The sequence below is a fragment of the Herpailurus yagouaroundi genome, unplaced genomic scaffold, assembly GCF_014898765.1.
Source record: "Herpailurus yagouaroundi ecotype Mexico unplaced genomic scaffold, PumYag 185, whole genome shotgun sequence".
In the NCBI taxonomy this organism is placed as follows: Eukaryota; Metazoa; Chordata; class Mammalia; order Carnivora; family Felidae; genus Herpailurus; species Herpailurus yagouaroundi.
The window spans coordinates 14952458-14974555 of record NW_024412416.1 but is presented as its reverse complement, the minus strand read 5'-3'; the positions used below and the strand labels follow the sequence as shown (position 1 = coordinate 14974555).

The 22098-nt window shown below is 46.8% G+C and overlaps 2 long non-coding RNA genes across 12 annotated transcripts in view; one reads left to right on the top strand and one right to left on the bottom strand.

The window, feature by feature from the left end:
- The window catches only part of LOC121042464 (uncharacterized), a 74399-nt gene extending 58569 nt beyond the window's left edge, over positions 1 to 15830 (top strand). For 7 of the 11 annotated variants that reach the window (XR_005796229.1, XR_005796232.1, XR_005796224.1 and 4 more), the window contains 4 exons: positions 10143 to 10777; positions 11538 to 11620; positions 12444 to 12704; positions 14228 to 15440. This is a non-coding gene — a long non-coding RNA (uncharacterized LOC121042464). Of the gene's footprint in view, positions 1 to 10142; positions 10778 to 11537; positions 11621 to 12413; positions 12705 to 14227; positions 15441 to 15655 lie in introns of those variants that run through there. The other 4 variants (XR_005796233.1, XR_005796225.1, XR_005796230.1 and 1 more) reach the window with 4 other exon arrangements.
- LOC121042467 (uncharacterized) overlaps positions 1 to 22098 on the bottom strand; it is a 209713-nt gene that overhangs the window by 70160 nt on the left and 117455 nt on the right. The gene's annotated exons all lie outside the window — the stretch shown is intronic.

The window sequence follows — 22098 nt, the reverse complement described above, 5'->3', positions numbered from 1 at the left end:
GGGGAGGGGAGGGGTGGGGAGTAGAGAAGAGGAGAGGGGAGGAGAGGAGAGGGGATGAGAGGAGAGGGGAGTGGAGGGAAGGGGAGGAGAGGAGAGGAGAGAAAAAAATAGAAAGAGAGAAAGAAAAGATCCAAATTGGAAAGAAAAAAGGAGAATTGGGTGTACTTCCACATAATATGATCTTGTATGTGGACAAACCTATAGATTCCACGAAAAACCTCTTAAAAAGGAATCCGGTAAAGTTTCCAGATACAAAATCAATATACAGAAATCAGGTGTGTGTCTATACACTAACAACAAAATACCTGAAAAAGAAATGAAGGGGGGGCCTGGCTAGCTCAGCTGCTAGAACATGGAGGGTCGTGAGTTCAAGCCCCATTTTGGTAGGTGTAGAGCTTACTTAAAACCAAAAAAAAAAAAAAAGAAAAAAAAGAAAAAAAAAGAAATGAAGAAAATGACATTGGCACCAGAACCAAAAACAAATAAAGCACTTAGAAATAAATGTAACCAAGATGAATGATCTCTACCTGGAAAACTATATGACTTTGATGAAAAAAAATTGAAGAGAACTAATCAACAGAAAGATACCCCATGCTTCTGGATTGGAAGAATATTGTTAACATGTCCACACTACCCAAAGCCATCTGTAGATTCAGTGCAAACCCTACCAAAGTTCCAATGGTGTTTTTCACAGAAATAGAAAAAAAAAACATCCTAAAATTCCTATGGAACCACAAAACACCCCAAATAGACAAAGCAGTGTTGGGAAAGAAGAACAGAACTAGAAGCCTCATACATGTCCTGATTTTGAACTATATTACAAAGCTATTATAATCAAAATAGGATGGTAACGCATAAAAACAGACACATAGACCACTGGAAATAAATTGAGAGCCCAGAAATAAATTCACACATATATAGTCAACGACTATATGACAAGGGAGCCAAGAATACCCAACTGAGAAAGGGTTGTGTCTTCAATAGTGGTGGTGGGAAAGCTGGGTAATTACATACAAAAGAATAAAATTGGACCCCTATCTAACACCATTCATAAAAATTAACTCCAAATGGACTGAAGACTTAAACCTAAGACCTGAAACTATAGAACTCCCAGAAGAAACCATAGGGGAAAAGCTCCTTGACACTGGTCTCGGCAATGAGTTTTGAATCTGACTCCAGAAGCACAAACAATGAAAGCAGAAATAAACAAGTGGGGCTATTTCAAACTAAAAGTCTTCTGCACAGCAAAAGAAGCAAACAGGATGAAAAGGCAACCTATGCAAAGGGAGAAAATACTTGGGAACCGTATATCTGATAAGGAATTAGTATCCAAAATACTTAAGAAGCTCACAAAAACTCAGTAGCGGAAAACCAAACAATCTGACGAAAAAGTGGGCAAAAGACCTAAACAAACGTTTTCCCAAAAAAAGACATGCAAACGGCCAGAAGGTACATTGAGAGACACCAAACATCACTACTCGTTAGGGAAATGGAAATCAAGGTCATAATGGTGTCACCTCACACCTGTTAGAATGGCTGTTATCAAAAAGACAGGAGTGATGTGACTGGGTTAAGCATCAGTTGCTTAAGTCGGTTGCTTAAGCATCTGACTCTTGGTTTGGGCTCAGGTCATGATCTCGCCGTCGCGGGACGGAGTCCCATGAGGAACTCTGAGCTAAGCGTGGAGCCTGCTTAAGACCGTCTCTCTCTCTCCTCTCTGCCCCTCCCAAATCACACTCACTCTGTCTCTAAAACAAAACACAACAACAACAAAAAGAAACAAAAACAAAAGCAAAAAAAAGCCCCAAAAACCCAAAAGGCCAGAGATAAGTGTGGGTGAGGATGTGGATAAAAAGGAACACTTGTGCTTTGTTGGTGGAAACATCAATGGGCAGAACTACTATGGAAAACAGTTTGGACATTCTTCTAAGAATTAAAAAGAAAAGAGACTGCCCTATGGTCCCAAATCCCGCTTCTGAGTATGTATCCAAAGGGAATGAAATCAAGATTTCCATGAGGTGTTTGTACTCCTGTGTTCATTACGGTATTCTTCACAAGAACCCACATAGAAAAACAACCTATAAGTGCCTGTGGATGAATGGAAAAGAAGCTGTGGTATGTATACATTTCTGGGACTCTAACATGCACACGTAGAAATAACAGTGTAGCGACAAGAAAGAAGGAAATCCTGCCATTTTAGACAACACGGGTGGGCACTGAGTACATTCTTTTAAGCGAAATACGTCTGATGAGAAAAACAAACCCTGTGTGATCTCCTTTACACGTACAGTCTAAAAGACCTGAACCCATAGAGACAGACGGAATGGTGGTTACCAGGATCTGGGGGCTGGGAGAAATGGGGAGATGTTGGGCAAAGAATGCAAACCTCCAGTTATCAGATGAACGAATTCGGAGCGTCTTATGCACAGCATGGTGACTAGAGGTACTCAGAGTGGCTATCAAATGCCCCTCCGCTGCCGACAAAAGAGCATTGGTAATTATGTGAGGTGATGGGGAGATGCTAACTAACCCTGCTGTGGTAATTATTTTGCAGTATATGTATGTGTATCAAATCATTGCCTCGCACGCCTTAAAGGTACACATGTTACATGTCAATTGCCTCTCGGTGAAGGTAAGGGGGTGGGAAGTCTGTTCAACCTGAAGTATTTTCGTTGTATTATTGCAATAGTTAACATCAATCAAAGGCTGCACGAGTGCCAGGCACTGGACAGGGGGCTTTTCCAACACGGTTACAGTTTTTAAAAACTTAAAAAAAAAAAAGTTTATTTGCTTTGAGAGAGAGAGAGAGAGATGGAGAGAGTGAGCGAGGGAAGGGCGGAGGGGGGGATACAGAGGATCTGAAGAAGGCTCCCTGTTGACAGCAGAGAGGCGGATGCGGGGCTCGAACTCACAAACCCTCAGATCGTGACCTGAGCTGCAGTCGGATGCTCAACCGACTGAGCCAGCCAGGCGCCTCCCCGGCGTTGTTACATTTTAACAGTAAATTTTGTGAATCGCATTAGAGAACCATCAAGGGAGCAGACGGCTTTGCCCAGATATATTTCTGGATTTGAGATATTTGAGATCCTTCAGTGGGAACTTGCATCAGACCTACGAGCATCTGCCTGCTGTTTACATAATATCTGTATGTAAACTGTTTGTCCGTGGTGAAAAACGATCGCTCTGATAGCTTCCGTATTTTTTAAAAAAAGAGACTCTCTCGAGACAAGGAAGCAGTTTTCCAGGCAAAACAGTCTTTCCATCTGTCATAGCTACTGATTTCAAAGGGGACTTACATTTTAAATGCCCCATAGCCACCCGTCTCCGTTAAGTATCTCCTTTTGCAAAGTTGTTTCGGTCTTTGCTCCTTTGCGTCGTGTTCCAACGTGGTTGAGCTTAACTGCTGCGTGCGTTATTAGGCGGACGTGGTCTTCAGCTACCTGCCTGGGATGAGTGCACATCCCTTTCAGTAACGTGAGGACAGGGACGTGAGCGATGCCCTTGAAATAGGGCAGAAATCACATGCCAGGAGAAAGCGGTGCTGTGTCTGATGGGCCGCTAACGTGGTGAACTGGTGAACTAACCAGGGTGAGGATGGTGATGACCATAATCACGATGATGGTGGAGGTGGTCGTGCTACGGCCAACGTGTATGGAGTGTGCCAGAAACATGGAGAATTGGTTTGTTTCACTATTTTATTTAATCCTAACAGCAACCAAGTGAACGTGGTCCGAATATAGGCACTTACGGAGGATAAAACTGAGACTTCGCATTTGTATCCACGTGCTCTTTAATTTTTTAGCATTCACATTTTTTAAAATATTTACTTATTTTTGAGAGAGAGAGAGAGAGCACAAGCAGGGGAGGGGCAGAGAGAGAGGGAGACACAGAATCCGAAGCAGGCTCCAGGCTCTGAGCCTTCAGCACAGAGCCCGACGTGGGGCTCGAACCCACCAACCATGAGATCATGAGCTGAGCCGAAGTCGGATGCTCAACCGACTGAGCCACCCAGGCGCCCCTATATCACACCGTCAGTTACCAGACAAGCTGGGATTTAAACCCAGTTCACTCCGAATCCAGATCTTTGGTTCTCAGCTTCTGAATAGAAGCCCTTCGGGCCACCTGGGTGGCTCAGCAGGTTGAGTGTCCAACTCTTGATTTTGGCTCAGGTCATGATCTCATGGCTTACGAGTTTGAGCCCCACGTCAGGCTCTGCGCTGACAACTCAGAGCCTGCTTGGGATTCTCTGCCTGCCTCTGCCTCTGCCCCTCCCCCACTCTCTCTCTCTCTTTCACTCTCTCTCTTGCAAATAAATAAATAAACATTAAGAAAACAAAACAAACCCAGAGCTCACTATTAAAAAAAATAATAATAATAAATGGAACTCACTTAAGACTTTGGTACCAGGATTCCTTTCTAAGAGATGAGGTAAGTCTGTGACCCTATCTTTAATTCTATCACAATTTAAATGGAGTCCTAGTTGATTACCAATCACTAAATAGGAAACTCTCTCAACGTGAAGCCATTGGGAGAAAGTGAAGTTACATGAATGTCACAAGTGTTTCGCAGGCGAGCGTTCAGTCTGTGTGTGGGCAGGCAGCGTGAGGCAGAGGAAAGGACCTGGGTGTGAGGTTGACCTTGGGGGGACTTGGCTCCACCTGGCCAGCTGTGTGATCTCGGCCAGTCACTTACCCTCTCTGAGCCTCAGTTTCCTTCCCTATAAGATGGGGCTAAAAATACCCACCTGAAAGGAACGCTGAAATCTTTGGAGATCATAAACTACAAATCTGCACCGTGCCCGGCAAATATAGCCCGGCGACATTAGTCCCGCTCCATAAAAGGCAAGAAGTGATTTCGTTTTACTTTCCTGCTTACAAACCATCAGTTCCAGTCAAGCTTTTGGGACAAAACTCTAACTCCTTACCTCAGCCTAAAGGCCTTTGAGCCCCGCTATGTAACCAGCCTCCTCTTTAGACATTCTCCCTCTCACCCGGCTCAGATGGGCCAAGCATTAGTTTTGCACCCCAGGATCTTTGAACATGCTGTGTCCTCGGCTGAAAATACTCTTTCATCGCTTTATTAACTTACTACCCCCTTGTGCTTTAAGTCTAAGCTCAACTATCCCTTCCCCAGGGAAATAGTCCCTGAAGCCTAGAAAACATCAGTCCCCTCCTTATCTACCCCCGGTGCTCCTTCTTCTTTGGGGTACCGCTCACAGTGGTAAGTACTTCATTCATCATGAATCCGTCTTGTCACTGGGATGTGACCTCCAGGAGGGCAGGGGCGGCATTGACCCTGTGTTCGTGTCCAAATCCCAGTTCCTGGCATGGGGCTCATTCACAGCAGGTGCTCGACAAGCTTTCACTGAATGAATGAAAAAAAAAAAAAGAATAGGGGCACCTGGGTGGCTCAGTCGGTTAAGCGTCCGGCTTCCGTTCAGGTCATGATCTGGGGGTTTGTGGGTTCGAGCCCCACATCGGGCTCTGTGCTGACAGCTCAGAGCCTGGAGCCTGCTTCCGATTCTGTGTCTCTGTCTCTCTCTGGCCCTCCCCCTCACTCTCACGGTCTCTCTGTCTCTCTCTACGAAATAAATAAACATTAAAAGAAGAAGAAGAAGAAATGAGTGGATGAATATTTTAAAGATTTCCCTTGATGTCTCCTGACCCGTTTTTATTAAAAGAAGACCGCAGGGTGTAAGCCGCGGAGACTTCTAGCAAAGGCACAGGTTTTTGCCCAGAGTGGTGGGCTTTTCACTCTTGAGGAGGACAAGCCTTCCCTGGGGACCGTGTGTTACCTGTGGCGCGACAGGCACCTCGTGTCCCCAGCAAGCTTCATTCGGTCTGGCCGGAGCGATGCACCGGATGAAAGAAACCTACCACGTCGCTGACACCGATGCTCCGTTTTATGATGGGAGCAGCTGAGCTGGGGCCGGCAGGTGCGGGCTGGCCTGACCTGGGCTCTGTGGAGAATCATCAGAGCCTCCTTAGAGATGCGGATTTACTCTGTTTAATCAGCCACAGGCAGAAGAAGTGGCTTCATTTCAGCTCGACGAGAGCCACATCACAAGAGGAAGATGGATGGTCAAGACTATTGGTTCATCACTACAAGCATATTGTCTTAATTTGAAGGAACAGCCTGGCACCCGGGCTAATCGAGGAGGACAGTGCAATATGGCTAGTGCAGAGGGCCAGCTAAGCTTAACTCTCAGCGCGCCCCTTAAGGAGAAGCTCTTATGTGTTTTCTTAATTAATATCTTAAGGGAAGTGAGAACCATAAAACGCATCCCTCCATCACTTAAGAAATTCCCCCGCTTGGAATTCAAGATGCTTAAGGAACGACTTTTTCCTTCCCTGAAATGCCTGAATCTCCCTCCCTATAAGGAAACACTGCAGGGGCGCCTGGGCGGCTCAGTCAGTTAAGCATCCTTGATTTCGGCTCAGGTCATGATCTCACGGTTCATGAGTTCGAGCCCCGCGTCGGGCTCTGCGCTGACAGTGGGGAACCTGCTTGGGATTCTCTCTCCCTCCCTCTCTGCCCCTCCCTGGCTTTCTCTCTCTCTCTCTCTCTCTCTCTTTCAAAATAAACAAATAGAAACTTAAACGCTCGCCTAAGAAATGCCAGAGAAGGGATTTTTACGCCTGTGTGGGAGGAATCACACATAATCTGAACTCCGTGTCCTTGCCGAACCCCTCCTATGTGAAGCAAAAGCAGATAGCGCGTAGCTGGGGCCCTTACAAACAAGTGGATGTTTTAGAATCATTTGGTATGTGTCACATCCGTGTTTTCATTCCATCCCCTGAGCCTGAGCACAAAGAGCTTTTACAGACCTCCCCGCCCTGATGACTCTTTTCCAGATGTTCTGAAACAACATCAACTGACCCAGTTTACCCCTGAGAGGTTTATAAAGGTGCATTTATGGAGCGCCTGGCTGAGCGAGGCTGAGATGCTAAGTACTCCCAAAGTGAAGAAGAAACTTAAGAGGCTTAGCGATGGATGTAGAAATATTATCATCAATCATCAGCCATCGGGGTGATAGCATCCAGTCCTCTCTCACCGACAGGCACAGATTTCGGCGTCGGGAAGTGAAGACTGCACCGTCGAAATGCGCGGTCTTGGCACATTTAAATGTGGGCATGACGAGGCCCACAGGTTTTATGTTAGCATAAAACCTGAACACGTGTCACTTGCTTCCCATGCTGCACAGGATGGAAAGGGGGTCACACTTGCAGAAGTGAGAAAGGGGCACGCCAGGGTTTTGTACAACAGACCTTTGTGCGGAAGCCGGACCGCCGGGACAAGAGAAGTCGTCATGTGTGGGCGGGAGGTTGTTTCATTCCTAGGACACGGGCAGCAGCTTCCAGAACAGTCCTTGGGATCAGAACCCAGCTGTTCGCCTACGTACCGGAGGCGAGCCATTTCTCAGGGAGAAACAACCCGCTGTCTTACGTGCGGTCGTACGAAAAGTGCCACCAATTCCCTCCAAGCGCGGGCATCGGGCACCGCGTCAGAATCTGGCAAGGAGGTGGGGGAGTTCTTCCCCAGCACATCTGCCACGTGTGTGTAGACGGCACTCGGTGGGAATGGGCCCCCTCCCCAACCGCCAAGGCAAGCGACCTGCCAAGGCCTTGATGCGCAAGGCACTTAATGTTCCGTGGGACGTCGATCCCCTATTGGGGCTGCCAGCGTAGAATGAAAAACCTTCCTGGCCTGACTTCTGTTATCACTGGCACCGGACAGGCGCAGGCATCTCGTTGAGGTACTTTGCATGTGAGAGGGAGGGTGGGCTTGTGTAGGAGGCGCCTACTCCCTGCAGATCGCGAAATGCCTGGTGTTCAGCATCCATTCACCCTGTGAGACCCGCGACCCGCCACCAACTAACAGGTGATGGTCCTTTCGCTGAGTTCAGAAATGGATGCCCCTTCATCTGTGGAAAAGCTGGGGAGTCCCGGCCAGCGCCGGACCCGCTTGTCTGGCACAAACCCTGGGGAAGGAGCGTTTGTTCCGACTTTGGTGTGGACGTGGGCATCCGCTCGGCAGAGGATAAACCGCACTCTGCTTTGGACATTTGTGGCGTGGGACACTAAAGACCGATCGTTTTGGGGGTCCGTTGGCATTGCTGGTGTTTTTCGATTTCGGCGACGGACCTGCTCATAGTTGGAAACATCAGTCACGTTACCCTTATCTTAACATCCTTCAGCGTCGGTGTTGTTACTGGTCATCCAATTAGCTGCTTCCTCCGATTTCAGGTCCACTGACAGCTCGGGGTGGTTTGAGTTGAGTGGGGTGGACAAAGGGGAAATTGGCGATTTCCTCTGCCTCCTGCAGAGTTAATCTCTCGTCCAGATACTGCTAAAACATCTCTTTCAACGGCAGTCTTTCTTCCTAGTTTAGCAGCATAAACGTACAGAACAAGTTTCTTCTTTACAATGCTCTGACTCAAAGTCCCAATGATAGATGATTTCCTGATCCTGAAGAAGACACTTAAACCCTTATGCTTCTTTCAACAATTTATTCCAGTTTGAACAGGACAGTCTATTTCCCATTTTAGCATGGAGCAGTCAGGTTATGTGTGTGCAAACAAAATTGTCTGGCACCTCTACAAGCGTGGGGTGAAAAAAAGGACCCCGAAAGTACGTTGCCAGCAAGAACTATTACTTTCTTGTGTCCACTATTCGATACTTGGGCATTTTTCTCTGCTCTTGTTTTTACTTTTTAATTTTTTTTTAACATTTAGTTTTTTATGTTAATATTTCTAATTTTTTAAAAATGCTTATTTGTTTTTGAGACAGAGAGAGACAGAGCATGAGCAGGGGAGGGGCAGAGACAGAGAGAGAGAGAGACAGGAAGACACAGAATCCGAAGCAGGCTCCAGGCTCTGAGCTCTCAGCACAGAGCCCGACGCAGGGCTCGAACTCCCGGACTACAAGATCATGACCTGAGCTGGAGTCAGATGCTTAACCGACTGAGCCACCCAGGCGCCCCAGGTTTATTTTTGACAGAGAGAGAGAGAGAGAGAGAGAGAGAGAGAGAGAGCATGAGTGGGGAAGGGGCAGAGAAAGAGTGAGACAGAGGATCCAAAGTGGGCTCTGTACTGACAGCTGAGAGCCTGATGCGGGGCTCAAGCTCACAAACCGTGAGATCATGACCTGAGCCAAAGTTGGATGCTTAACCAACTGATCCACCCAAGAGCCCTTCATTTCCTCTGTTCTTAAAAGCCCTGTCTGGGTCTGCGGGGACAACAAACTTTCTTACCATGGATCCTGGGATATTTTCTTAGTCTCTTTACCCTAGTGGCCCAAATAGTTTTAATCTTCTAGTTTTAATCTTTGCATTGTTTTGTTATGCATCAACCCCTCCCTTCCCGGACACCCCCGCCCTGTGTGCCCACCGAAGAGCCATTTGGGTTGCTCACGTGGTCAAGCTGACCCAAATCCATTCCAACAAATGTTTTACTTTCGCCTAGTAGAACATTTGTTACGAGGAACGTGTTCTGTCCTGCCTGCTATATCGGAACTGCTAAAATGTCACTTCCCTGGCAATTATTTCCATGAGGAAACGTTTGCAGCCATCTTCAAAAAGGGGTCCCCCTTCCTTACTCCAACAAAACACACAGGAAGTTAGCACAAGCGTTTCTAAAGTCCTTTTTTACTGGAGCGCCTGGGTGGTTCGGTCGGTTAAACGTCCAACTCCTGATTTGGGCTCAGGTCATGATCTCACGGCCTGTGAGTTTGAGCCCCGTGTCAAGCTCTGAGCTGCAGAGTCAGCTTGGGATTCTTTCTCTCTCTCTCTCCCTTTCTGCCCCTCCCCTAGCTCATGCTCTCTCTGCCTCTCTCAAAATACATAGGTAAACTTTAAAAAAAGTCCTTTTTCCTTCATAAAAGTCATCTCTATTCGTCCTTCCTGATCAGCAGGGAGAGGTATAGATGCCCACACTCTCTTATATAATTTGTGTTATATAATTTGCTGTATGCACTTGGCCCTCACAGGCTCAAAGGGCTATAATGCATTTGAGCGTAGGAGTGATTTTAACAATCTCGAGACAAGGTTTCCAACTGGCAGGTCTTTGGGGGAAGCTGAGAGCCACCCTTTCCATGGGTGCCTGTCAAGGGAGCAGCGAGAAGCAAATGCTCTCACGTTCACAGGATGCACTGACCGTCCAACTGTCCAGAATCGTCCCCAGTAAGGAACCCTCCCAAAGGCTGAGCCACGTGAAGTCTAAAGAGGAATCACCGTCATTCGGAAAACTCGGATCAGCTTCCTTCTGCGTTGCCTGAACATCGGTGTCATCTGGGTAAAGTGTTTTGAAGAAAATTTATGCCTCCTCACAAAGAAACAGCTGTGCATCGCCACAGTCACTAACTTTTGAAAGATGTTACAGGAAGGTGTTCATTTCAAGTCAGTTGCTTCAGCTATAGCTTTCCCTTCATGTTTTAATATCATGGCGTCTCCTTCTGGTCCCCTAAGTGTTACCTGGTTTCTCTGGAGGAGTGGGGGAACCCAGGACCCATAAGTTATGGCTCCTATTAAGAGGGTTGGCTGGATGGGCGGACAATGTGTCAATAATTATTTCTGGCGGGGCCTTAACAGCAGAGGAAGTGCCTCTGTAGAGTGGCTTATATTAACAGAAGACAGATATGCCTGACCCGGGTTTTATGACAGATGTCAAATATATCGAAGTGTGTCGTGAAGCAGATCGTCTTATTGGCAAAGACATGAAAGACCACCAGGAAGATGGATGGGAAGCTTTCCTCAAGGGGTTTCCCGTCTCCTCGCGCAGGTACGTGAACTGGAAGAAAGGCCAACTGGCAGGCGAGAGGGGAGACTTCAGGAAGGAGTCTGAACTTCCCCGCCTGTTGGTGACGCTTGGGAACAAAAGTCCCCGATCCCTTGGAGTGATGTTGGGGCAGTGAGTAGTGGGCGGGGGGGCAGGGTGGGCACTATAGCGATATGAAAGAGGCCACCCCAAGAGCGATCACCTCCTCACACGCGATCCTCTAGGCGCCTTCCAGACCTGCTCAAAAAATCTTGGTTCTCCAGCCTTCCCTCCTGAGTTCAGTTCAACAAAGATCTCGAGAGTCCACCATGTGCCAAGAGTTGTGCCCGGCCTTAGAGATTAGTGCTAAATACCACACGTTCCAATCAGAGACCTCCCACCTTTCCTTCTTCTGGGTCCTTCTTCCTTGGGGAGAAACGAGATCTCAGGGTCACATATTAGCTGCTGGGTGGTTGGGGATGAGTTGACTCACCGGAAGGCAAGCCCCATAGAATTAAGAGGATTGAACACGACAGCGTCTTTATGCTTGCCCCAAAGACTAGATATAGAAACTATAAAGGGGAAGCAATGGCCTCTCCACTGTTTACCTTTTATCCATAAAGACTGCTTTTTGGGTAATTTGTATCATCTGCTACTAAATTAGCGTCATCAGGTCACAAGCTTTCTATATCCCCGAGCCCTGAGCTCCCTGAATCAAATATGATTATCAGGAGAAGGTGCCCCTTGAGACAGAGGGATGACCAAAAGGCCTTCTTTCCTCCAGGTGGGTGGATCCAGCACCGGGTGTTGGGCTTGGTGGAAGCTGGATCTCACTTCACACAGTGCTGGGCACAACGTGCATCCTGGGTGAGTGTTCTCGAATCGATTTATTACGGCCACAGCTGTCCTAGAATGACAGCCTTCAATTTTCAAAGACGTGACTTCAGTCATTGGCAAGACATAATGGATAAATTATAGATAAAATGTAAAAAAGCCACTCCAAGAGTATCCTTTTTTCTTCAGAGTGTTTCTTCGTCAGATTCTGTGCTGAGAAAAGAGTAGAGTAAAACCTTGGATTGCGAGTAACTTGTTCTGGGAGTGTTCTGCAAGATGGGCAAATCTTTCTAATGAATTTTATCTTGATAAACAAGCAACGTCTCCCAATACTAGTAGGACCTGACACCGAAGGTCACGTGATCACAACCGAGCCAATGGCCCTTGAAATTTGCTTTGATATGCAAGTGCTTTGGATTACAAGCATGTTTCCAGAATGAATTGTGCCCACAAACCAAGATTTTACTGTATTTCCTTCCTTCTGGGTTTGCTGGACATAAACTGTGACAGGTGGCTTCTCGGTGACCATGAACGATGGGGAGTCAACAGTAGCACGGGTTAGGGAAAAGCCTGGATCAACAGTAACACAAATTATTGAGAAAGGGTATGAATGTCTTTATACCCAGGGGATTCCCCACCGTGAGGTAAGGGGGACGAAATAGAGACACGGAGATGACTTGCCGGGAAAGTTAGTTGTGACATAGAGTGTTTGTTGGCTTTACTACTTTTCTTGTTGCAAATTCGATAAAGATAGGTCGGATGCTAAATGTAAAACGCACAGTGGACGGAAGGGCTGCACAGACTTCTGTTTTGCGTTTTTATACAGTCCTGTTTTATCGCCCACTCTGTCCTGTAGCGATACCACAAAGAACAAGGTTAAGAAAGCCGATCTTGTGCGTTGGCTAGGTTTTACCCATCATCACCTGGGCTTTTCACCACGACTGCCTACAAACAAGAGATTCTGTCAGAGGGGAAGTGGGAGCCGACTGGTTTCATTCGTTGTCATCCTCTGAGCCGGCTGCCAAGGTGGTTAAAGGCTTTCTCTACGGAACAGAAAAGGCAAACCTCCCTCGAAGGGAAAAGCAGGATCTTGTCTCACGTAAGAGACAGGAACAGGGTAAGAACTGAACTGAAGAAGGAATCGCTCTGTATGTGAGACTCTTGCCGTTAAGCGAGGCAGTAAGGACAGTTTTGTGGCTCCTATGGAGAGAGGAGTCACCGTAGATGTCTCTCTCTTAGGCGTAAAGGAGAAATGATTTTTTTAGTTTGAATCTAGGAAATGTAGGATCTGTCACTGAAAGAAGGAGCAAAATGGTTTTTATTGTTTTCATTTTTTTTTTAAGGTTTATTTATTTTTGACAGAGAGAGAGAAAGACAGAGCATGAGCGAGGAAGGGGCAGAGAGAGAGAGGGAGACACAGACTCCGAAGCAGGCTCCAGGCTCTGAGCTGTCAGCAACAGAGCCTGACACGGGGCTCGAACTCACAGACCGCGAGATCGTGACCTGAGCTGAGGTCGGGCACTCAACCGACTGAGCCACCCAGGCGCCCTAGCAAACGGCTTTTCAACCACAAGAGAATTCCTCCGATTCATATTCTTTTCTTGTCTTTATTCCAGTCCCCCCCTCTCCCTGCTCTTTTTATTTCCATCTGAATTTGTATTAAATTCGTTACATGCTCTTAAGGGAGAGAGGTCTAATCGAGGTGTAAGAGGCTATGAATTAAAAAAAAAAATAGGGAGGGGGGTAGGAATTCACCATCGCTTCACTGAGCTAGACTGGAGCTCATCTTAAGTGCTGTTCCTTCTTTCAGAGAAAAAGATAGCTTTCTCCTCCAGGAAGCTCTGTGTCTCAAAGGCCTTTATTAACTTGATCTTTGGGAATAGTGTTTTAATTTTTTTCCATAATCATCATGCAAATTGATCATGATAATCTCTGGAAAGGAGAAGGAGGGAACCAATGGCCTCATTAACTCCAACCCTGGGAACATGCATGCTCCTAAGAGCTGGGGCCCGGACCCCCCGACGGCTCAAGTCTTCTTTGTGTGTGACTTCGTCCAATCCCCAGTGCAGGCTGTGGCTTGTTCCCTGCCTGGCTTGTTTAAATTGCTTCATGCATCTGACTCCCTCACAAAATAATGGGAAATAATTTGAAAGGTCCCAACCTTACGAAAGAAACATTTATGTTCTGCTAGATTCCAACGAGAGTTTCTAACTCTCCTGTGACGGAACCAGACCATCCATGCACGGGTTGTATCCAGACCTTATCTTAAAGACATTGTGGTCTCAAATTGCTAAACTTTGGACAATAAATTGAGTCAGCACATTTTAGTGGCTTCGGATGCATACTGCTGAATGCTGTTCTGCTGAATTAGGAGGGCTTTTTTGTTTGTTTGTTTTTAAAGAGTGTGTTTTAATTTTCATTTAACATGGAGAATGGCAGAGACAAATAGATCTGTCCAAAATACACTGAGTAACTGATTTTTGAGCTGGTTATTAATTTCATGTAAGTGGTTTCTCTTTTTATTTCTATAAACTGTAAAATCCAGGAGCAGCAGAATCAAATGTGATACACTCTTATTGAGAGTGCCGAGCAAGGTGTTAAATGGTTTTAAATGCTGCCTCATTTATCCTCCTCTGACAGGTCCGCCGCATCCTCGAAAAGGATTCGATGCAACTCTTTGGAAATTAACTTCCTCAGAGCCAAGGAGAGCTAGACTGTTTCTCAGTGGATTGTGTCCTGCAGTGAGTAGTAAGGAAGCTGCCATTCCTCTTGGGATACCTCATTGGGTACCATATACTTCCGGGCGAGGGCGTGGACTCCTTGGGCGTCCAACATTGTGCCTTGTGCACACTAGTGCCTTCCACTGATGAGTTGTATCTGGGGCTGACAAGTATATGGCTTCCTCTTTTGGAGACGACCGTCCCCTCCCAGGGAGGTGCTGATGAGGTTGGGGGTGGGGAGGAATAAGCCTACCGCTAGGTCGATTAGATGACAGAATCTAGCCTCTTGAGTTAGAGCGGGGCCTTTGGTACCTCTCCCGGGGGAGATAACAGCCCTTTATCTCAGCTGTCACCCCCTACAGCTGCATGTTCTTGCAAGTCGATTTGACCGGTCATGAGAAATTTTGTAACACATATGCATCCACACCTGCCATCTCTAAGGTACTGAATGAGAATACGACGAAATGGACCTGCAATCGACATTGGGTGAGTTGCTGCCATACGCTAGGTACTCCAGATGCAAATATAAAAGGGCCTAATAACCTCGTTGGGAAGGGGAGCCTGTGAACAAATGCGTGAGATGTTAGAATGATGGCCCACAGCGGAGCAGCACGGAGGAGTGGCTTGAGGAGAACTTGAGAGCAGTGCTAACGTTTGAGCTGGGTCTTGAAGTTATTAGGAAAAGTTCTTCAGATCGAAACATCGGGGAACATACCTTCTGTTCTGAAGGGGCTTCGTGTTTAACTCGACAAAATGAGTACGTGTTCGCCTCGGAAGGAGCCATGAGCATGGCTAATTGGTAATTGGTTGAGGAAGATGGTGAATCATGCGGCTGAGCTGGCATGGCAGTGAATGTCTCTGGTAGGACGGTATTTTCTCAAGCTATCCTTCGAAGAACACTGGTTCCGTGAGGTGGTAATTGGTATTGTTTGTGAAAACAGGGAGTTTTAAGGCCAAATACAAGGTAGGGAAGGCGGGGTTAGGCTGTTGGATGGGGTTCTTTCCTGCAGGACTTCTCAGGGCCTTTAATATATGACTCTGCCTTATACATTTCCAAGAGCTTGTCTTTTTTTTTTTTTTTTAACTTCTTAACGTTTATTTATTATTGAGAGACAGAGGGAGACGGGGCATGAGCAGGGGAGGGGCAGAGAGGGGGAGAGAGGGAGGGGGACACAGAATCCGAAGCAGGCTCCAGGCTCTGAGCTGTCAGCACAGAACCCAACGCGGGTTTGAACCCGTGAACCTTGAGAACATGACCGGAGCTGAAGTTGGACGCTTAACCGACCGAGCCACCCAGTTGCCCCTCCAAGAGCTTGTCTTAAACCTATTTGTCTTTCCCTATTCACAGTGTTTTCAGAGTTCCACGGATCTCATGGTGGCAAATACTTCTTTAAGGCAGGAACAGCTGTCAGCTGTCTTTACGAAGCGAACAGTTTCTGGGGCACCTGGGTGGCTCAGTTGGTTGAGCGTCTGACTTCGGTTCAGGTCACGATCTCACGGTGCGTGAGTTTTGAGTCCTGTGCCGACAGCTCAGAGCCTTGGAGCCTGCGTCCGGTTCTGTGTCTCCCTCTCTCTCTGCCCCTCCCCCCCACTCCGATCTCTCTCAAAATAAAGAAACGTTAAAAAAAATTGAAAAAAGAAGTGAATAGTTTCCATTTGAGAAACTGTGGGCACCTGTGAGGAAGAATACCGATCGTGAGAGACTGGGTGCAAGGTGGCCTGTAACCAAGTTGTTAAAAATCTTCTGGGCAGAAGAACATAAGTGTCAGAATCAAGGCACTGAAGACGTAAAGGAGGGAATGAAACCGAAAGACAATTAGCGGGTAGAATGACCAAAAAAAAGTACTTGAGGGTGACTCCCTGGCGTCTAGTTGGGAAGCTCGGGCGAAGAGAGATTTTGAGTAGAAGGTGAAAAAGTTGATTCATTTTGGGCTGTGATATCATTGTGGTGTCTATGAGACCAACAGCGTTGATCAACTCATTCAATAGTTGGAGAAACTAATCTGTAGCTCAAGATACACGTGGACATAACTTTACCTTTCTGTGATGCTTCAGATGACTCTAGCCATGTCTTAGGGGTCACCGTAATTAACATTAAGTGTTGCTTGACCGTAAATGTATAGAGTTGCAGGTTGTAGAGAGCTGTGTTTAATAGAAAGCTGAAAACAAGCCATTAACTAGATTTACTAATAGGTGCCTTGCCCAGGAACAGTGCATCGGGGAAAAAAGAACAAGCAAGCAAACAAAAAAACATATAAATTAATATGTCCAGAAAAAAAAAAAAAGAAAAAGGAAGATACAACCCTTGTTCAAGGAACTTATTATCTTCAGCCTATAGAAGATATGACAGGTGGCCAGATTACCTGTGTTAGGATCACGGACCTTGCGCTTGCTATATGACCTTGGGCAAGTTAGGTAACTTTTTAAAGCTTGGATTTGCTCCCTTGCCAAATCATCTTTGCAGAATATTAGTATCCTCCTCATTAAGGAGTTGTAAGGATTAGCTACAGTGAAACAAAAATTGATTTCCTGTATTTTGATGGTGTACAATAAATTTCTTTAGGAAATAATGTGTGCATTGTGATCTATTTAATAAATTTTACTATTGCTTTATTTGATTTCCAGTTAATGCCAAATAATAACCTGTCTATTTGAATTGCAAAAATCAAGCTGGTTTGAATTAAAGAAGTGTGAAAAATTCTTGGGTTGGCAAAATACGGTAACACTTCCATCAATTAAAAATAGGTAAAATGTGTTAGAAATCATGAAAAGTTCACGCTTTAATTGAACTGGCTTTTTCATGAGCCTGTATTTTTACGCAGCTTAATGAAACAAAAATTGAAACAGTGCCCATTCTGAAATCTGCGTTAATTGTTATTATTTCCAGAAAGTTCACATGACTACAAAAAGTTTTGCTGTCGTGCCAAGTAGAAATGTACAGTACCTGCCTTTCATTTTCTCTGGATTTCTTTTTGGTAATAAAGACCAACATTCATTGTGGCAAACAGAGCACTCGCTAAATTGAAAACTTCCTTTAAACACGCTCGAAACTTTTGAAATCAGATTGCCAAAATTGCAGAGTATTTTTGTCAGTCTGACAAAACTTTCTTTGTTCCTCCTGGCTTCATCAACAGCAAGAGTTTCTCCACTTCAATACCATCATAATCTTAAATATCTTTGTGCTAGAAGGCACTGCAATATTAATTAACAATATAGTCTAATTATTTACCCTCGTTGGTTCATACAAACCCCTACAGTATAATCATGAGACTCCCTGAAGGGGTTTCACGGTATTTTGGAGTGAAATAGAAAGGTTTGTTCCTGACTTACCCTGGCTCACGAGTGTAATTAGATATAACCTACAATTCACCGATAGGTCCCTAGATCAAATATAACTTATCTGGGCAATGTCCAAAGATAGGTGCTGATGTTGACGGACCACGGCTGGGCAGCACACATAAATGAGTGGGGCTTTTAATTTATCTTCTGGCATCTCGGAGAACATTCTGGGGGTTTCTGGAGACAAAGGGAAAACAGAGGGGGGCCACATCGGTCATTCATTTTAGACCGTTCTCAACACAAAGCTTCACAAACCACGCCTAAGAACGGCTCAGCTGGCTGAAAGTGTTCTGTGACCCACTCTTCTGGATTAAGCGCTAGCCTAGGGATGCAGAGAAATATTTTCTAGCTGTAAGAGGTGCGGTGTGAGGAATCCTGGGTGTGCCTGGGGCTGAATCATCAGGGCAGGACGCCTTCTGGAAGCACTGCAGAGAAATGTTTCTAGGCCCGGCAGGGTGGTCAGATCTGTGTGCAAAAACCTTAATGCCCTGGGGCTTATCTGGCATTAAAAAAAAATTTTTTTTTTAATGTTTATTTATTTCTAAATTTTTTTTTTCAACGTTTATTTATTTTTGGGACAGAGAGAGACAGAGCATGAACGGGGGAGGGGCAGAGAGAGAGGGAGACACAGAATCGGAAACAGGCTCCAGGCTCCGAGCCATCAGCCCAGAGCCCGACGCGGGGCTCGAACTCCCGGACCGCGAGATCATGACCTGAGCTGAGTCAGACGCCTACCTGACTGAGCCACCCAGGAGCCCCTTATCTGGCATTTTTTAATGAAGAAAAGGTTTCTTCCAGAAGGAGACTCAAAGCATTCATTGGTCTCCACAAATGTATCTTAGAAAGAGTGGTAGTAACAGAACTGACGTCGTGGCAAAATAAAGCCCCAATGTCACCCGGCCCCCCCCCCCACCCCTTAAAATCTGAATCAGTGTCTAAGAGCCCTACTCAATTTGAAACCTCGGATTGGCTGGCCCGAGCAAGAGGCAAGCAGCACAGGCCACCGCCTGAAGTTGTGAAAAGAGTTTGGTCAGTGGGCAACGGTAGCAACAATGAAATAATCTTTGATTCTAGACACTGAAGCTCATCACAACTCGGGGCAGCCTGAACCGCCCGTTCGTTGACAGTATGAGAGATGAGAAGAAAAATCTAGTGTGGGCTAAATCCGGAAGACTCTGAGGATCTCGAATATTCTTCTGAAACGCAGAAAACAAATGGTGTGGTTTAACCTACATAAGCAGCTCAATAAGGAAGGTTCCTCGGGAGACGCAAGTGGGGGCGGGAGGGGCAGGTATCTGCCCTGACTCTCCTGATTGAAATCCCCCCCTGAAATTTTGGTCAAGGAGAGGTAAGAATTGAGAAAAGAAATGCGTGCCGTTTCATAATTCGACAGGTGTTAGCAGCCAGGAAGGGAAATCAAGACGTGATGCCTCCCGAGGGGCGATCTGTGAATAGGAAGAGGGATAAAGCAATCAGAGATTGCGGTGTTTGGGTTTCTGCCTGCGGAGAAATGACAAATGGAATCCTTGCCAGCTTGGAGGTTCTGACTCACAGAAACATGAGACGTCACGTGAGCTACAAAGGCAAATAGAAAGAGTTGTGTAGGCACCGGAGAGGTTTTGTTTTACAGCGTGTTAATCTTGGTATTGGGGGATTGGTCTGGAAGTCGCTTGAATCTGCTAGAAGGTATCCCAACACCCCCCCCCCCATCTGTTCCAGAGGATAAGCTGCCCATCCGTGCACTCGCTTGACAGAGTTTCTGGAGCTCCTACTATGTGCCGGTCACTGGGAGGAGTAAAAACAGACGTGTTTCTGACCTCACAGGGCCGACAGTCAAGGGAAGCGTCCGGGAAGGCTGTCCCACCGGAATTTGTGGCCAAAGGTGGGCACAGTCTGGGGTGTGGAGGAGAGGCGGAAAGGCCCGTGTGGGCCAGGGGCAATATTTTCTTTTGGCCATTAAGAAAGATGAGGAGCCATTGAAGGATTTTATTTAAAAAAAAATTTTTTTTTAACGTTTATTTATTTTTGAGACAGAGAGAGACAGAGCATGAACAGGGGAGGGGCAGAGAGAGAGGGAGACACAGAATCTGAAACAGGCTCCAGGCTCTGAGCTGTCAGCACAGAGCCTGACGTGGGGCTCGAACTCACGGGCCGCGAGATCATGACCTGAGCCGAAGTCGGACGCTTAACCGACTGCGCCGCCCAGGCGCCCCTGAAGGGTTTTAAAGTAGTGATACGATCAGATTTGTTTCCACAGGTTCTCTGCCGGCCTCCCAACAAGCGTTCGCTGACTGCCCCCTTCCCCCCTCGCAGCCATGGCCGTGGGTGTTTGAACAATCTCTGGAAATGGATGAGGGCCTCAGAGTGTTGGTGACAAGAAACTGGAGTAATGGAAAAGGATCGAGAGAGGGTTTCCTGGGGTTTGGACCCTCATGACCTCCCAGCTGGACCGCACAGTCGTTCCCTTTGATTGTCCTGGGTCTGATGCGTTCCTCTCCTGCCAGACCCATCTTCTCAAACAACTGCTCCCTGTCCGGAAGCCTTCCCTAGCTCCCTGGTGCTACAGTTAGAGACCTCCCAAACGCAGCAGCGAGGCCCTCCGAGGAAGGGTCCCTGTCAGGCTTTCCTGTGCTGTTATCCATGATGTCTGCACAAATAGAACTTCCCAAACTGGTTCCACGGACTGCCAGTTCAATGAGATGATAAGTGGGGCTCTGTAGAAAAATTGGGGGGGCCCACTAGTGAAATGAATTGGTAAAACAAAGCCAGCATTATAATTATATCCTGTCCTGGAGACTCCCGATGCAGTTAACCTCACTAAAGGCTCTGATAAGTCCTGCAAACTTTTGTTTGACTTAGCATTTCCCAAGCACAGTGAACATCAAATCCCTTTTCTGTGCATAACAAGCAGGGGCACCATGTTGAAAGGTTTGGGAAACACTACCCTGGCTAACCTTCTCGCTTTTGCCACGTTGGTCTATTTAACCCCAAATATGTCTTTCGAATTTCTCACGGCACGGCTTTCCTTATGCCCTTTCTCCTTCTGCAAAACTCTTCGTTATCTTCTCCCTCCTTCTAAGCACGTCCAACTCAATCGTCACCTCCTTCGTGAAGCCCAGCGTGATGATCCCAGCTCAGCTGGATATTGCTGTTTCCCTCACTTTAAAAGCACTTGGAGACTGGGTTGTTTGGTATTTATTTACTCCTCGTATTGTTCCCTTTTATGCTTTCCGCGTTACTCTTCCCGTCTTTACAGTCACGGAAGTCGCTTAGAAGGCTCTCGGAAGGATGCGTGGTCTCCTTTTTTACATGGAAAGGCAAAATGACAAAAGAACCTGAGTTTTGGAAGCCAACAGTCATGTCGTTGCTTTGTAGCTCAGCAGCCGCATGCGGGGCGGGGCGGGGGGGGGCAGGTTACCCAGCCTCAGTGTGTTTGAGTTTTCCCATCTATAAAACTCCCCATTGCTGGGGTGCCTGGGTGGCTCAGTCAGTCAAGCCTCTGACTTCAGCTCAGGTCACGATCTCACAGTCTGCGGGTTCGAGCCCCGCGTCGGGCTCTGTGCTGACAGCTCGGAGCCTGGAGCCTGCTTCGGGTTCTGTGTCTCCCTCTCTCTCTCTTGCCCCTCCCCTGCTTCTGCTCTGTCTTTCTCTCTCAAAAAATAAACATTAAAAAAAATTAAAAAAAAAAAAACAACTCCCTGTGGCGAACACTGAATGAGACCGTATATAGTATCTGACATATTGTAAGAAATCAGCCCGTGCCAGCTGCTCTTACTATAACCATCATCATTGTCCTCATTTACTACTGCTCCGAAATTATTTCTCCTTTATTTGTTATGGGGACTGTACCTGTCCAGCGTTCCAGGACATCAACATCTCTCAATATTCTGATATTTCGGCATCCAGAGAGGCTGCCTCTCTCCCTGCGAAGGCAGAGACAGGTGCACCTGCGGCCCAGCAAGGAATGGTCTACTGCCCAGAGGTGCACGGCCTGTGGCTATAACGACCAGGCTCCCTGGATTTTCTGGTCCACCCAGATTTCGATAGTAAATCCCGTCCGCAAACGAGGAAATCACCCGGTGCTTCTGATTTGTGGTTCAAGGCGAATGCTGTGCGTTGTGGGAAGAGGTGTGTGGTCCTTGCTCGTGGCTGACTTGCCTGCCCGGTGGTCCACACGGCCCGGATGGTCAGCGTACCTGCAGCTGTCAGTCAGCGGCTAGGCGGAATCGGCATTTTTATTTGCTTTCGGTGAGGTTTCTCCGGAATCTTGGCATGTGATTGTCTCTGTTATGCTAGTACGGCAACAGAAAATGTCAGGGGTCCTTTTATGCTGAACACGGGGAACATATGGGAATTAAGAACACGCCACAATATCTGTGCCTCTACATTTTTCACCCCCCCCCCCCCTCAATGCCTATTGAGCACCTGCTCTGTGCTGGGCACAGTTACAGG